General features: G+C 38.0%; 1 pseudogene across 1 annotated transcript in view; it reads right to left on the reverse strand.

The window, feature by feature from the left end:
• Nucleotides 1-13,836, reverse strand: part of LOC306637631 — a 129,978-nt pseudogene that overhangs the window by 17,925 nt on the left and 98,217 nt on the right. Inside the window, exons 12-15 of the transcript in view lie at nt 13,332-13,441; nt 8,322-8,509; nt 6,928-7,128; nt 4,668-4,771 (exon numbers count right to left, since the gene is read on the reverse strand). The product of the transcript in view is annotated as an uncharacterized misc_RNA (transcript). The remainder of the gene's footprint in view (nt 1-4,667; nt 4,772-6,927; nt 7,129-8,321; nt 8,510-13,331; nt 13,442-13,836) is intronic.

A 13,836-nucleotide genomic window follows, 5' to 3' on the forward strand; every position in this document is an offset into this window, starting at 1 on the left:
GGGATTGGTAAGATATGTCAATTTGTATTTTCCTGTACTGGGGATTGAACCCAGGGCCTTGTATATGCTAGTGCTCTATCACTGAGATACATCCCCAGTGCTTTTTATTTTATTTGAAGACAGAGTCTCACTGAGTTGTCCAGGTTGGCTTTGATACTGTGATCCTCCTGCCTCAGCCTCCTGAGCAGCTGGGATTACAGGTATGTACCATCAGGCCTGCTAAGATAAGTCAGAATTTTTTTTTAAGAAGTACAAAACAATACATTAGATAAGAATTCACATATGAATTTTAATTCTTTTCTAATAAGTCCTCTCCAAAGAAGGGTTCCCCAGAGAAAACTCAAAGTTTTTTCTCACTTCTGACTACACTTTAGAATCACTTGAAGAACTCTTGAGAAGAGCCCAAACTCCAAGGTCCACCCCAGACCAAAGATGGTCCCCAAACCAGCTGGTACAGGCCTTACCTAGGAATTTATTTATTAGAAATGCAAATTCATAGGCCCAATTTCAGACCTACTGAATCAGAAATTCTGGGTTGTTCCCAGTCATCTGTGTTACAATAAACCCTCCAAGTGTGGATGTCGCTGAAGTTTACTATCCACTATTTGAACACCCCTCAATGGCCAGTCAGTGATTGTGTACTGTAGAAGTTCATACAGAAAGCTGTAGTAAGAAACCTGCTTCCAGGGAATCTTGGGGTTGTTATGCTATTGGTAGTGGGGTAAATTGGCTGCATATTAAAATTTCTAAATTTATTTATTTAGCCCAGCAATTTCTTTTCTAGGAGTTTATTATACTGAAATATTTTGTGTAAAACTATGTGCATATACATGTATAATTCATAATTATTTATAATTATGCAAAAATCAGGCCTAAAGTGAATAGGTTAAATAAGTATTGGTCTTCCTTATATGAAACACTATCTAGCTTTTTAAAGCATGTGGCAGGTCTCTATGCTTAGGCATATAATGAACTACAAGTTACATGGAAGACAGCATAGCTATGTCCACCCTGGAGCCCAGCTGGCTCAAATCCCAGATCTGCTACTTATCCACTGCGAAGTCACACAAGTTTCTTAACCTTACTTATGTGACTCAATATAATAGCATTTTACAGATGAAACTAACACCAAGACTCTACTAAGACTTCAATAATGAATGCTATATGAAAAACACACAGCATGGGCTATAGAAATATTTGTTAAATTACAAAATACACCGCTACATAAAAGGTGTGGAACAATTTTTAATCTGGGCAAAAGATACACAAATGGATCTATACATGGAAAAATCTATGTAAGGCTATGACTATCAAGAAATTCTTGAGAGTTGTTTCCATTATAGCATAGAAAGGAAGTTTTATGCTAAATGCATAAAACTAGTTTTACTTTTTTAATTAATTTCAGGTAAATAACACCTATAGAAAAAAAATTTTTCACAATGGAGGACTAAATCTTAAAAAATTAGAACAGGAATGGAACATGGAAATGCCAAGGCTCTCTACCCACAGAAGGCAGCCTTGCCCTGTAGCCAGGCCTCTCCCCAAGCTCCTGGTTCTTGCTTGGGTTGCAAAGCCAGCTGAGAGCACCTTGCAGGTTCTTGTTCTCCCTCAGTGTCTCCTGGCCCTGAGAGCTCCCTTCACAAGTGTACTTGAGCTTCAGGATCTCGTGCAGAGAGCTCGGGCCTCTTTCTGAGAGGCATTCAGTAATGCCTGGGACTCCTCATGCCTCTGCTTCCAGTCAGCAAGGGCCTACTGCAGAGCGGGCCTTCCCAAGCTCAGAGAGGTCATATCCAGCTCAAGCAGCAGTTGGTGCTGGCTCTTTTCAGGGAGGCATTCTTGGCATTGACCACCTGTATGGCTTCAGCAGCCTCCTGTAAGCTGATTGCCAGCTTCTTCCTGAGAAGGGAAGATAGGGACATAGGGCATCTGAGGCATCACCTTTCACGGAACTCATCAACTCTGTCCAGGTTTAAAGACAGTGCTCAGGTACCAAATGGGATGGCCTCAGAGGCTGGCTTAATAGAGTGAAGTAACAGCAGCTCCTTCTACTTACAGAACCCAGCTGTTGGCTGACTACCCTCTGGCTCCTGTGTCTGCATGGATTTTACTTTCCTCCTTTCTTTGCAACCTGGACTTGGAACTCAGGATTTCTTTGAATTCCTATAAATATTTACTTACCCTAAAATTGAATAAGCAATACAGAATTTATTGACAATTTCATAAGAAATGAGGAAATAAGATCATTCCAAACCCCTTCCCAGTAGTAGGCTATGTACAAATCAGGCATGTTTAGTCTCTAAGGAGCTCCTGGGCTGTGTTGCTCCTAAGGAACACTGTGCTCTCCTGCTCATTCTCTCGCCCTCTCCTCTACTCATGTGGCTCTAAACGTGACACAATTCTCTCTTCTCTCTTAATGTCTTCTACACATCAGCTCCTGTGCCCAGATTTATATACATCCCAGACCCACCCATCATGATGGCCACGTAACACGTCCCAGTGCTCTTGTGGGGCCTTTAATCTGTGTTCTTCCAGCATCCTTTGTGATGGAGTGGTTTATTAAAGTACCTCCTCCATCACCCCCATTACACAGCACTCAGGAATTCTTAATGAATAAAATGTGTTCTCTTGCTTACATCTCCTGCAGGGTTGCTGGCTGTCCCACTCTTACTCTCTTATTACATTTCTTAGATGAAAGGAACTGTTTATGCCAAAGCTTTCCTGCTCCACAGTTATTAAACTGAAAAAGGTCCCCATGAATCAACATGCACCACACAACTCGTCTGTATTAGTCAGAGTTCTCCAGAGTAATGGAAACAGTAGAATGTATATATAAGAGAGGATTTATTAGACTGGCTTACATGATCAGAGGCTGAACAACTCCATAGTAGTCATCAGCAGGCTGGATAGCTAAGGAAACCAGTAGCTGCTCAGTCCAAGAAGCTGCAAATCTCAGAACAAAAGGGACTAATGAGGATATAGTCCCAACCTAACACTGAAAGCCTAGATGGCCCTGGAGAGTATCTGGTACAAGTCCATGTACAAAGGTTGAAGAATCTGTAATCTCATGTCTCGAGATGATGGTAACAAATGAAAGCTAGCAAGCAAACAAAGCAACACTTCAACCCAAGAAGAGTCCAGCACATGGGAACTTCCCTTTTCTTCTGTGTGTTGTTCCATCTGGCCCTCAGTCCATTTGGGCCAAACCACCCACATTCAGTGTGGGTCTTTTTCTCTCAGTCCTTAGATCCACCTGCCAAATGTTCTGGAAACCATTCCCAGAGACACACCCAAAAGTATGTTTGTGTGCTTTATCAGTTTTCTAGGCATCTCTCATTCCAGTCAAGTTAAGGACCAACATTAACCATCACAGAATCTAATAGAGCAGTGTGGTAATAAAGCATCTCTTTTTTTGGTGGAATCCTACAAAACCCAATCTCACTCAGCATTCAGGAAAGCTCTTGGCTCAAGCAAAACTCTTTGCTCACTGATTTCTAACTATGTCACTTCACTTTTCCTTCATCTTTCCTAAGAGGAAATTCTGATACTTCATCCAACCTAAAACACGAGTCTTATAAAATAATTACATTCATTGTAACTACTTTAGAAATACTTGATTAGTACCCAGAAAATAGTAGTTTATTTTGGGTGATCGACCATGCTGAGGGACTTAGGACATGAGATTTTCAATGTTAAAACTGGGAAATTCCAGGAAAAAATAAAGAAATAGGTCACCTTTATATTACTGATAATTTTAAACTACATTTAGCAACAGCTACCTATTTAGCAGTTTAACTTGCTAATTATAAGCACCTACTTAGTTGCCTAGCAAATGTAAATGGATATGAGAAAGTAAGAAAGCAAATTCTTATTCATAGAGAACTTTGAACTCCAGTTCAAAAAAAAAAATAAGCAAAGCAATAATTGGGTCTTAGGTGAACTTGATTCTGCTAAACTAACTGATTTGAAACTTGTCCTGGAAAGCAAAGCAGGTAGATGGTCAACTTTCCAAATCAAAAAGCACAGGACCCTAGATATATTTGTAGCTGCCTAACTCTCTGAAGTGATTTAGAGGTAAGGTTTTATATATTTGATGTTCAAATAATTTTTAAATCAAAAGGATCTTCAGATATTACCATGGTTCCTATTATTTTTCTTTACTTGTCACATCCTACAAAACTAGTTTGAACAAATTCATGTGGCCATAAAGTAGTCTATATTCTTTTCTTCTTTTCTACCCACCTGTGTTAGTCAGCTATTAATTGCAGTGACAAAATAACAAGAAAAACCTACAGTTGGAAAAGTTTATTTTAGTCTCACAGTTTCAGAGGTCTCAATCCATGGTTGGTTGACTGGGCCTGAGGTGAGACAGAACATAAGAGAGGAGGACATGGCCCCAAAAAGTTGCCCAGCTCACAACATTCAGGAAGCAGAATGTTAGAGAGAGCATGAGGAGTCAGGGACAAGATACAGTCCAAGGGCATGGCCCCTATGACTTACTTCCTCCAGACACACCCACCTGCCTATAATTACAACCCGGTAATCCATTCAAATCATTAATCCATCAAATGGATTATTTCCACTGATGAGGTTACACCTTTCATAACCCAATCTTTTCACTTCTGAACATTGCCCCATTGGCTAATATGTGAGTTTTTGAGGGGGCACACTCAACTGCTCGAGCACTAAGAGGTTGCTGCAGCCATGGTCCAAGGAGGCCCAGCTACTACTTGAGCTGGTAGCAGACCTTGGCGTCTTCCACATAGTGCTGGTTCTGCAAGAATGCAGGATGCTGGAGTTAAGGGGTCATGAAGGCTTCCACTGAGATTTCAAAGGAAGGCCTGGTGGTTCAGGCAAAGAGTAGCAGAGTCAGAATCCCTTTGGGCAACCCAAGAGGATGATGTATGAAATTGTGACAATGAAGCCAATGCTTCAATGGAGACTTGTAGAAGTAAGAGAAATGTGGACTATCTGCCAAAAAAACCTGCAGTCTGTGAACAGAGTCAGGTCAGGAGAGAGGCCATGTGGGTTATAACCAATGGGGCCATAGAAGTGGGGCTGCCCAAGTCCTTTTGGGCCCACATCTCCCCACCACATGCTGGACATGGAGTTAAGGAACTTAATATTTGCCCTGCTTAGTTTTGGTCTTGCGTTGGTCCCATCCCCTTTTTTTATGACCCATATTTCCTCTCTTTTGGAAGCCATTGTATACAATATGTATGAAGATTAGTAAGGTTTCTCTAGAGGAACAGAACCATAGAACAGAATATGTATGATTATAAAAAGAGGGATTTATTAGATTGTCTTCATCATTAGAAGCTGGATTATCCCATATGGCTGGCTACTCACCAAAGAGCCAGAGGAACCAGTAACTGCTGAGTGCAAGAAGCTGAAGCCTCAGAACAAGAGGGGCCATTAATACAGCCCAAGTCCAAGACTAAAGTCCCAGGCAGTTCCTGGAGAATCACTGTTCAGAGTCCATACTGAAAGAGAGAAGGAGCTGGAGTCCAACATCCTCAGATAATGGCAGCAGCAATCAACACACCCACGCAAGAATGGAGCTTATATTGACTTCAGATTCCTCCTCCTTCTGCTTTTTGTTCCATCTGGGACCCAAATCTATTAAACTGTGATGTCCACATTCAGGGTGGGGGTCTTTTCTCAGTTTGCTGCCCCACATGCCAGTCATCTCTGGATGTGTCCCTTGTGGACACATCTTAATCCTAAACATCTCATAATCCAATCAAGTTGACAATCCAGATTAATGATCACAGCCTTCCCCAAAGAGACCATTAAATAGAATGACAGGTGGCACTTCAACTTGAAATCTTCAATCGTTAGAAGAAAAATAAAATTTACTTTAGAAGCAAATGACAGATTTAATATAAGGAGGCCTATCAGTTCAAAGCCCCATTTTTCTGGGGTCCAGGGTTTTTGTAAAACACCTACCACAAGTATTTTTAGTATCCATCATTCCAAAACCCTTTTTAAGTTACTGCAGATACAGAGATGGATCACTTGGTCCCCCTTCTGGGACAGAACACAGCAGTTGTTCTGTAACTACACAGTAATGCGATTCAACGATTTAGGTGAAGATGGAAAAAAACATTATTGCTGGTTGAAGTTAAAAAGAAATGTATTGATCTGCACTGGATCTTTGCCAAGCTACCAGACCAGGGACACATCCTTTTCAGTAAATCCTTAATGATTATAAACCGAGGTTAGTTTAATGCTTTCTTTCAAATATACACAGTCTCTCAACCTCTAAGCAAAACGTTTCAGTACTGTACCCTGGTACTGGGTCTTCATTTAGCTAGGCTCCAAACTTTTATAGCTCCTGAGAGGAACTTTTAAAACCTCTTCATGGCGTTGGCTATGAAATTGATATTCTAATGTTAGGGGTGACCTGGGGATAACTTCTTTTCAAAGCAAACTCTGTCCCATAAGTCAGGCTGATAGATGCTAACGTTTCTAACTATCCCTGCCCATTTTCACAGAGATGCACTTGTTAGTCTATAAGTCATACACCAGAGACACAACTACAATGAGTGAATATATATTTGTATTCATACACACACACACTCAGTTATTTAGGTGTTCCAAGTAAAATGTAATATTTTAAGTGATATCCCAGTTTTCAGACCACAGTTCAAAGATATATCTTCAATAAAGATTTTACTTATACCTCTAGAAAGAGACTTCTTTCTTTCCTGGACTTCTCAATAGTTTCTACCATTTTAAAAATACTTTTTAGCCCCTCTAGAGTATGTGCTTCTTGCCAGCAGTGATGATTCACCTTTGGTCTTGGGCTTGCTCATACACTCTGCAAGAATTTGCTAAATACACCATGAGACCTTGAAGACACAATCATTATTCTCAGACTCCTGTGTGTGACCAGCCCCAGGTGAAGGATAGTCCTGCCCTACTCACTTAGCATCCTCTAACTCTTCAGTTTTCTGGGTGACATCATGTTCATAATTCTTTCTCCACTGGTCCAAAAGTGGTCCAAAGACCACTTTAGCATTGTCTTTGGATAGGGTCCAGTGCAGTTCAGCTGTGACCTCTGGTTCTTCCTTGCAGAAGGTCACAGTCATGCCTAGTTGGTAGCACATGGGCCAAGGAACTCTGAGGCTAGAGGGACACAGGTTTAAAAAAGGCACCACAATCATTAACAAGAAAATTCTTGGAGGCGACATAATTTTTTTAAAGATAAAATTAATAACAACCTGCCACAATTCAAGTAGAACTTCAACCTCATAAGATAATACCAGGGGTGAAATTTGGGACAAGAGGAAAAAGGATAGAGAGTAACGAATTTGCCATTAAATCAGGGAAGAGTTCCATCTAGGGAAATGGCAGTTCAACTATGTGGGCTTCAGTGGTGGACAGGCGTGAAGTTCTGGAAGTAATGGAGAACACAAAGGTAGCAAGGAGAATACTCATTATCATTTAGGCAATAAGATTTGTTTTAGGTAATATGTAAGATTCAGATCTCGTTTGAATCACAAAGAACCACTGTGAATCTGACTAGTCTTTTCATTCTGTGAATGAGGAAACCTCTTTAACTTCACATGTACACCTCTGAAAACTTCATCTATCATCACTTTAAAATTGTGCTGCCCAACAAAGCTTCCTATGGTATCAAAATGTTTTATTTGTACATTATCCAGGATGACAACCAGTAGCCACATGTAGCTATTCAATACTGAGACTGTGCCCAGAACATGGGTAGTCAAAAATGAATCTTTAATTTTATTTTAATTAATATACATATTTAAATTTAGATAACTACCTGTAATACAGTAGTATCTCCTGCTGAGTTTAATGAACATTTCTGTCACTTAAATTGTCTGGTCAACCAAGCAGCATTATTCCTAGTACGTAACCTCATGTAGTAGGAAGAACAGGGACTTGACCAATCTTCATGGGTTCATTTCGCAAATTAAAAGCAGAATCATCTTAGGCAGCTGCAGCTCTAAGCACAAAGCTTAGCTAATGGCACTCTCAATCAGATAGCCTTGGTCAGTGAATGAGAAGCATTAATACAAATTGAGTCTGAGCAGGACACAGGATTTGGAATCAGATAAACTTGGATTAAAATTATGGCTTCTCTTCCTTAACATGCCTTTTCTGAGTACCTATTTTAGGCATTAGTATTATAGAAGTAAAGGAGATAAAGACAAAGTCTCTGCCCTAAGGAATCTAAAGGTGTAAGAGCATACACAAAATCAACATGTAAACAAACTAATAAACATTCATTAAAACTATTTTTAATAGTTAAAAAAAAAAAAAACAAGAACATGTTCTATAATATTTGTTCTCACCATTCCCCAAAGAACTTGGGAGAAGGAATAGCAATGGGAACAGCAGTTACAACAATTCTAAGGTATGAATTATAAAGGCAGACGGGAAGCCAGGGCAACTGAAGGGGAGTAATGAGGGAAGCAGATGTGTGAGGTAAGTTCACAGGAGGAGCCTGGAGAAGATGGCTTTGTAGACCAATCGGAAGCCACTGTGAAGGCAGCCAGAAAGATTCTCTAAAATATCAATCAAGCCATTTCACTATGCAAATTCCTTCACGTTGCCTCTCTAGCTGTGTGACCTTCATCAGGTTGTCTTCTTAGAACCTTGGTTTCTTCCTGTATAATATGATTCTACCTGCTTCATACAACTGATACAGAGTGAGATAACAGGAGAGAAGTATATAGAACAATGTCTGATGCATAAACAGTGGTCGCAATTTCAAAACTTATATATGATATAGAAATTAAGTAGTATGAGGGAACAAAATTGTCCAATAATTGTTATGGTTTGTATGTAAAATGTCCTCCATAAAGCTCACATGTTGGAAGCTCAGTTCCCCCATGTAGCTATGTTCTGAAGTGGGACTTTGAGGCAATGATGGAATATGTAAACTTTGACCTCATCCATGGATTAATCCATTTGATGGATTAATAGTTTGAATGAACTACAAGGTGATTACTGTAGGCAGGTGGGTGTGGCTGGAGATAGTCACTGGAAGCATGCCCTTTGGTGCTATATCTTGTCCCTAGCTTCTCCTTTGTCAATCTCTTAGCTTCCCAGCTGCCAGAAACTGAGCAGCTTTCCTCCACTATGTCCTACAACCATGATGTTTCTACCTTGGAGTCAGTCATGAACTGTATAAAACTCTGAGCCAAAATAAATTTTTTTCCTCTTCCATGCTGCTCTTGTTAGCTATTTTGATCACAGTGGTGAAAATCTAACAAAGGTATTTTGATCATAATGATGAAAAACTAACAATATACTAACAAACATTCAACTACCTCCACCTTCAGAGCATATGCCTTTTAGTAAGATCATGTACAAGTGAGGTACTCCGGTGTCATAGTAACAAGATACCTTGAAGATGAACTAAGAATTAGACTTCAACATCAGAACTTGAAGAACTCATCTTCTGTCTTTTCAATATGCTTTCACCCTAAAGAGTTACTTTCCTTTGGGTCACTCACTAACATTATTTATTCCATAGGCAGAAAAGACTAATTTCAATAACTCAAAAGTAAAATAATATTGAGAACTCAGCTCCACATTTTTCATTCTAGTCTTCTGTTGAATTCTACTTTTTGGTGAGCAATTCAGAATCAAATCCGTAGAGATTTACTGACATTCTGTTCAGTTAATAATGCAAAATGGAACCACATACTTTGCTTACTCTAAATCTGATGAACTATAAAGTGATTTTAATCACTGAGGAAGATATTTTAATCATCAACATTCTTCCTAGTACTTACAAGGTCCAACATGGGTTTTTCCCCATTACTTATATAGTACTTTCTCATCATCTTTTTTTGGGCAGTGGGGTACTGGTAACAACCCAGAGATGTTCTACCACTGAGCTACATCTCCAGTTCTTTTAAATATTTTATTTAGAGGCAGGGTCTCGCTAAGTTGTGGAGACTGGCTTTGAATTCACAATCCTCCTGCCTCAGCTTCCCAAGCTGCTGGAATTAAAAGCATTTGAACACTATTTTTAAAAACAGAGTCAATGTTGAAAAATAAAGTTACCCTGATCTCCTAGTCTAACTGTCTTCTTAGTTCTTCAGTTTATGATCAAAGTTGCTCTTTTCCCTGGTAATTTGGTTTATCAGAGACTCCTTTTCTTCAAGCCTCTTTAGGAACTCAATACAGAAAGATTTCATAAAATAAATTAAGAGATTGTCACCTCTACTTGACTTATTGACTTTAAGGACACACAAAATGACTTCTGCCCACATTTGTCTGATATTTAGGAAGAGTCTAAGAGTTCTGTTATCAGCAACACCATGGCAATAAGTCTTCTAAGGACACACAAGAACCCTGAAAATAGAACTAATGTTTTACTAGTATGAGTCAATAACGATATTAGCTACTGTTATTGAGAAACTTTCTATGCTGTAAGTACTTTATGTATATTATCTAGGTTAATTCTCATAACTTCTTGGTAATGAAAGTATTATATTAGTCATTTTGTAGAGGAAGAAACAGGGAAACTCACTTAAATGTGAGACAGAAATAATCATAGCTAGTAATTGGTGGATATAGATTCAAATGAAGTTCTTACCCTAAAGAACACCACTATACTTTCTTCTACGTCTTACTCCTTTACTTATTATATGTGGCTCTCCCAACTTATGTCTACATAATTTTTAGATAATTATAATATTTTTGCTTCATTTGTAAACAAAGCTAATGGGTTACTCAGTTTTCTATTACTATAAAAAGTACCTGAGATAATCACACAGGGAAAAGATTTATTTTGGTTCATAGTTTTAGAGGGTTCAGTCCATCATGAGTTGGCCTATTGCTTTCAGTGAGGCAGTAAATCATGGTGGGATCATGTGGCAGAGTGAAATTGCTCACCTCATGGCTAGGAAGTGAAAGAGAAGAGGAAGAAGATACTAAGATCCCACAATCCCCTTTAAAGGCATGGACCCAATGACCTCAAGACCTCCCAATATATCATATTTCTTAACGTTTTTAACATCTTCAAATGGTGTCAAGCTGGGGACCAATCTTTAAAAACATGGGCCTATGGGACACATTGCAGATCTAAATTATGGTAGAGCATGATGGAATAAAGCATCACTAATGAAAAGTGATTGCGAATGCATTTTGTTGACTGAATTGCTAAATGAATACGATAGTCATTTCCTACTGGAAATGTGACCATGAGAAGGGAAAATTCTAGCACATTCTACCTCTTTGCATGACCTAGTTTATTAATTATAGGGTAGAAATACCATGATTACTAGAAATGGTATTAAAAGCTAAGCCAAAACTTGGAAAAAGTAATTATTCTTACAGTACAATGAATGTAACAACAAAAGCCCCCATTTTTTTTTTTTTTTTTTTTTTTACTTCTACCTCTCTTGCTACTATCAAGTTCTGAAGTTTTCAACATTATAAGGAAGGATCTATTTGAGTTAAAGCAGCAGTTCATAAACTTTTTTATATTTCTTTATATTCTTAAAAATCATTAAAGTTCTCAAAGATTATTTCATATTAATAGACAACATATTAAAATTAAAACAAAATTTCAAATACCAATTTTAATAACTATTCACATATCAGTCTACTTTCACAAGAGCTATGTAGGCCAGGTGAGAGGCCACAGTTTTAGTGTAATAAAAAAGAAAAAAGCATTGAAAAAGACAGGAGTTATCCATGTTATCTCTCCCTGAACTCCAAGCAGCTTAGAGAAAGTTTCCTCCTACTTGAGGGAAGGAGAATGAAGTAGGTCTGGGCCTTAGATTTGTTACAAGGATTTAAGGAACTAAAAAACATCAAGTATCCTGGTTAAAAAATGGGCAATAAACCTAAATAGACATTTCTAAAAAGAAGATAAACAAATGGTGATGGGTTTATGAAAAAATGTTCAACATCATTGACTGCTAGGGAAATGCAAATCTAAACCACAGTGACATGTTGCCTCACCCTAGTAAAAATGATTATTATCAAAAAGACTTAAAGATAGAAAGTGCTAATGAGAATGCAAAGAAAAGGGAACCCAATATGCTACTGGTGAAAACAGTATGGCGGCTCCTCAAAACATTAGAAACAGAACTATCATAAGATCCAGGCATCCTACAAGTGGGTACATAGCCAAAGAAAATGAAATCCATGTATTGAAGAGACATCTGCATTCACACATTTATTGCAGCCCTCTTATGTGGAAAATAAAGAAATTTATCTAGTAGAAGTTAAGAGTACAGGACGAGAGATGTAACTCTCAGTGGGAATGCTTGCCAAGCAGGGTGAGGCCCTGAGTTCCATCCCTAGCACAAAAAAACAAAACAGAACAGAACAAAAAAGAACCCCCAAAATGCCCCATAACAGAAATGAGTAGTCGAGAGTAGAATGGTAGTTACCAGAGGCTACGGGGAGTAGGGAGGGAGAAAGCATGAGGACAGTTTGTTCAATGGGTACTAAATTGTAGTTAGATAGGAGTAAGAAGTTCTGGTGTGGTCTTACACAAAATGATTATAGATAACAATAATGTACTGTATATTTCAAAAACTTAGAAGAAAGGATTTTGAATGTTCTCATAAAGAAATGAAAAATATTTGTGGAGATAGATATATTTAACCTGTTGTATGTTACACAACATAAGCATATATTAACCTATCACATGGTATCCCAATAAATATGTACAATTTTTGTTTTTATGATTAACAGTAAATTTAAATTCAAATTTAAAACAGGCCAATAAATGTTAAATTTTATTTTCCCCATATAAATTATGTATTTCATATTATTAAAATAGGAAAGAAAACCAAACCAATGAAACAATAAATGCATTAATTTTTTCAGAATCTTATTCCAAATTACTTCCCTGCCTATAGAAAACAAAGACTATTCATCCTCTTTTAATACATATTTTATATAAATGATACTTTGAGTGAATTCTCAGGTGGAGAATGCTTATTTGAGGGCATTTATTTTCACAACCTGCTTTGGTTATTAAAAAGTTTTCACAGTTAGTCCTTGATAATTGTCTATGATCATGTAGAAATTAAAGGTCTGAATGATAGTTTTAAGGAAGTAAAATTTCTGAGTATAGCTATATGGAACTAGATCCACCTTAAACAAACTTCAGAAAATTAGAACTTAGTGGCAATCTAATTTTTGGAGACTTGGAAGTATGGGCAGAGAAATGTCCAAATTTTATATACCTCAATCTGAGTGGAAACAAAATCAAAATCTCAGTGCGTTGGAAACTTTTCAGATTTTTAACATTTAAAAAGTCTTGAGTTGTTTAACTGTCAGAGAAGATTACAGAGAAAGTATGCTTGCACTGCAACAGCAAATCTCACGCTTAAATGGATTAGATCAGGAGAATAATGAAGCACAAACTCTGAAAAGGAGGAGGAGGAGGATGGAGAGGAAGACAAAGGAGATGAAGAAGACGACAAAACTGGTCCACCTGAAGAATATGAGGAAGATGAGGAGGTTGAAGATCAACAGGCTCAGAACTGGAGGAGAGGTGGTGTGCCTCTCATATTTAACAAAAGAAGAAATTCAGGAAGAAGATGATAGTGATGGCTATGTGGAAGATGGAGAAGAGAATGAGGAAGATGAAGAACATTTTGGGGTGAAAAGGAGGAAACAAAATGCTAAAGATGACAAAGAGGAAGAAAATTATTAGATATTCTTAGATCACCCTAAGCTCAGATCCCCTGATGTTCCTGGGTGTGCAATAAAGCAATCACATCTTTATTTCTTCATGTACAATAGTTACCACTACAGAAGATAATGTGTAACTTTTTGTAGCAAAAGTGTGATTTTACTGGTTTTTTTGTTTTTGTTTTTGCTTAACAT

Source organism: Sciurus vulgaris (genome assembly GCF_902686455.1).
Source record: "Sciurus vulgaris genome assembly, chromosome: 10".
Lineage (NCBI taxonomy): Eukaryota > Metazoa > Chordata > Mammalia > Rodentia > Sciuridae > Sciurus > Sciurus vulgaris.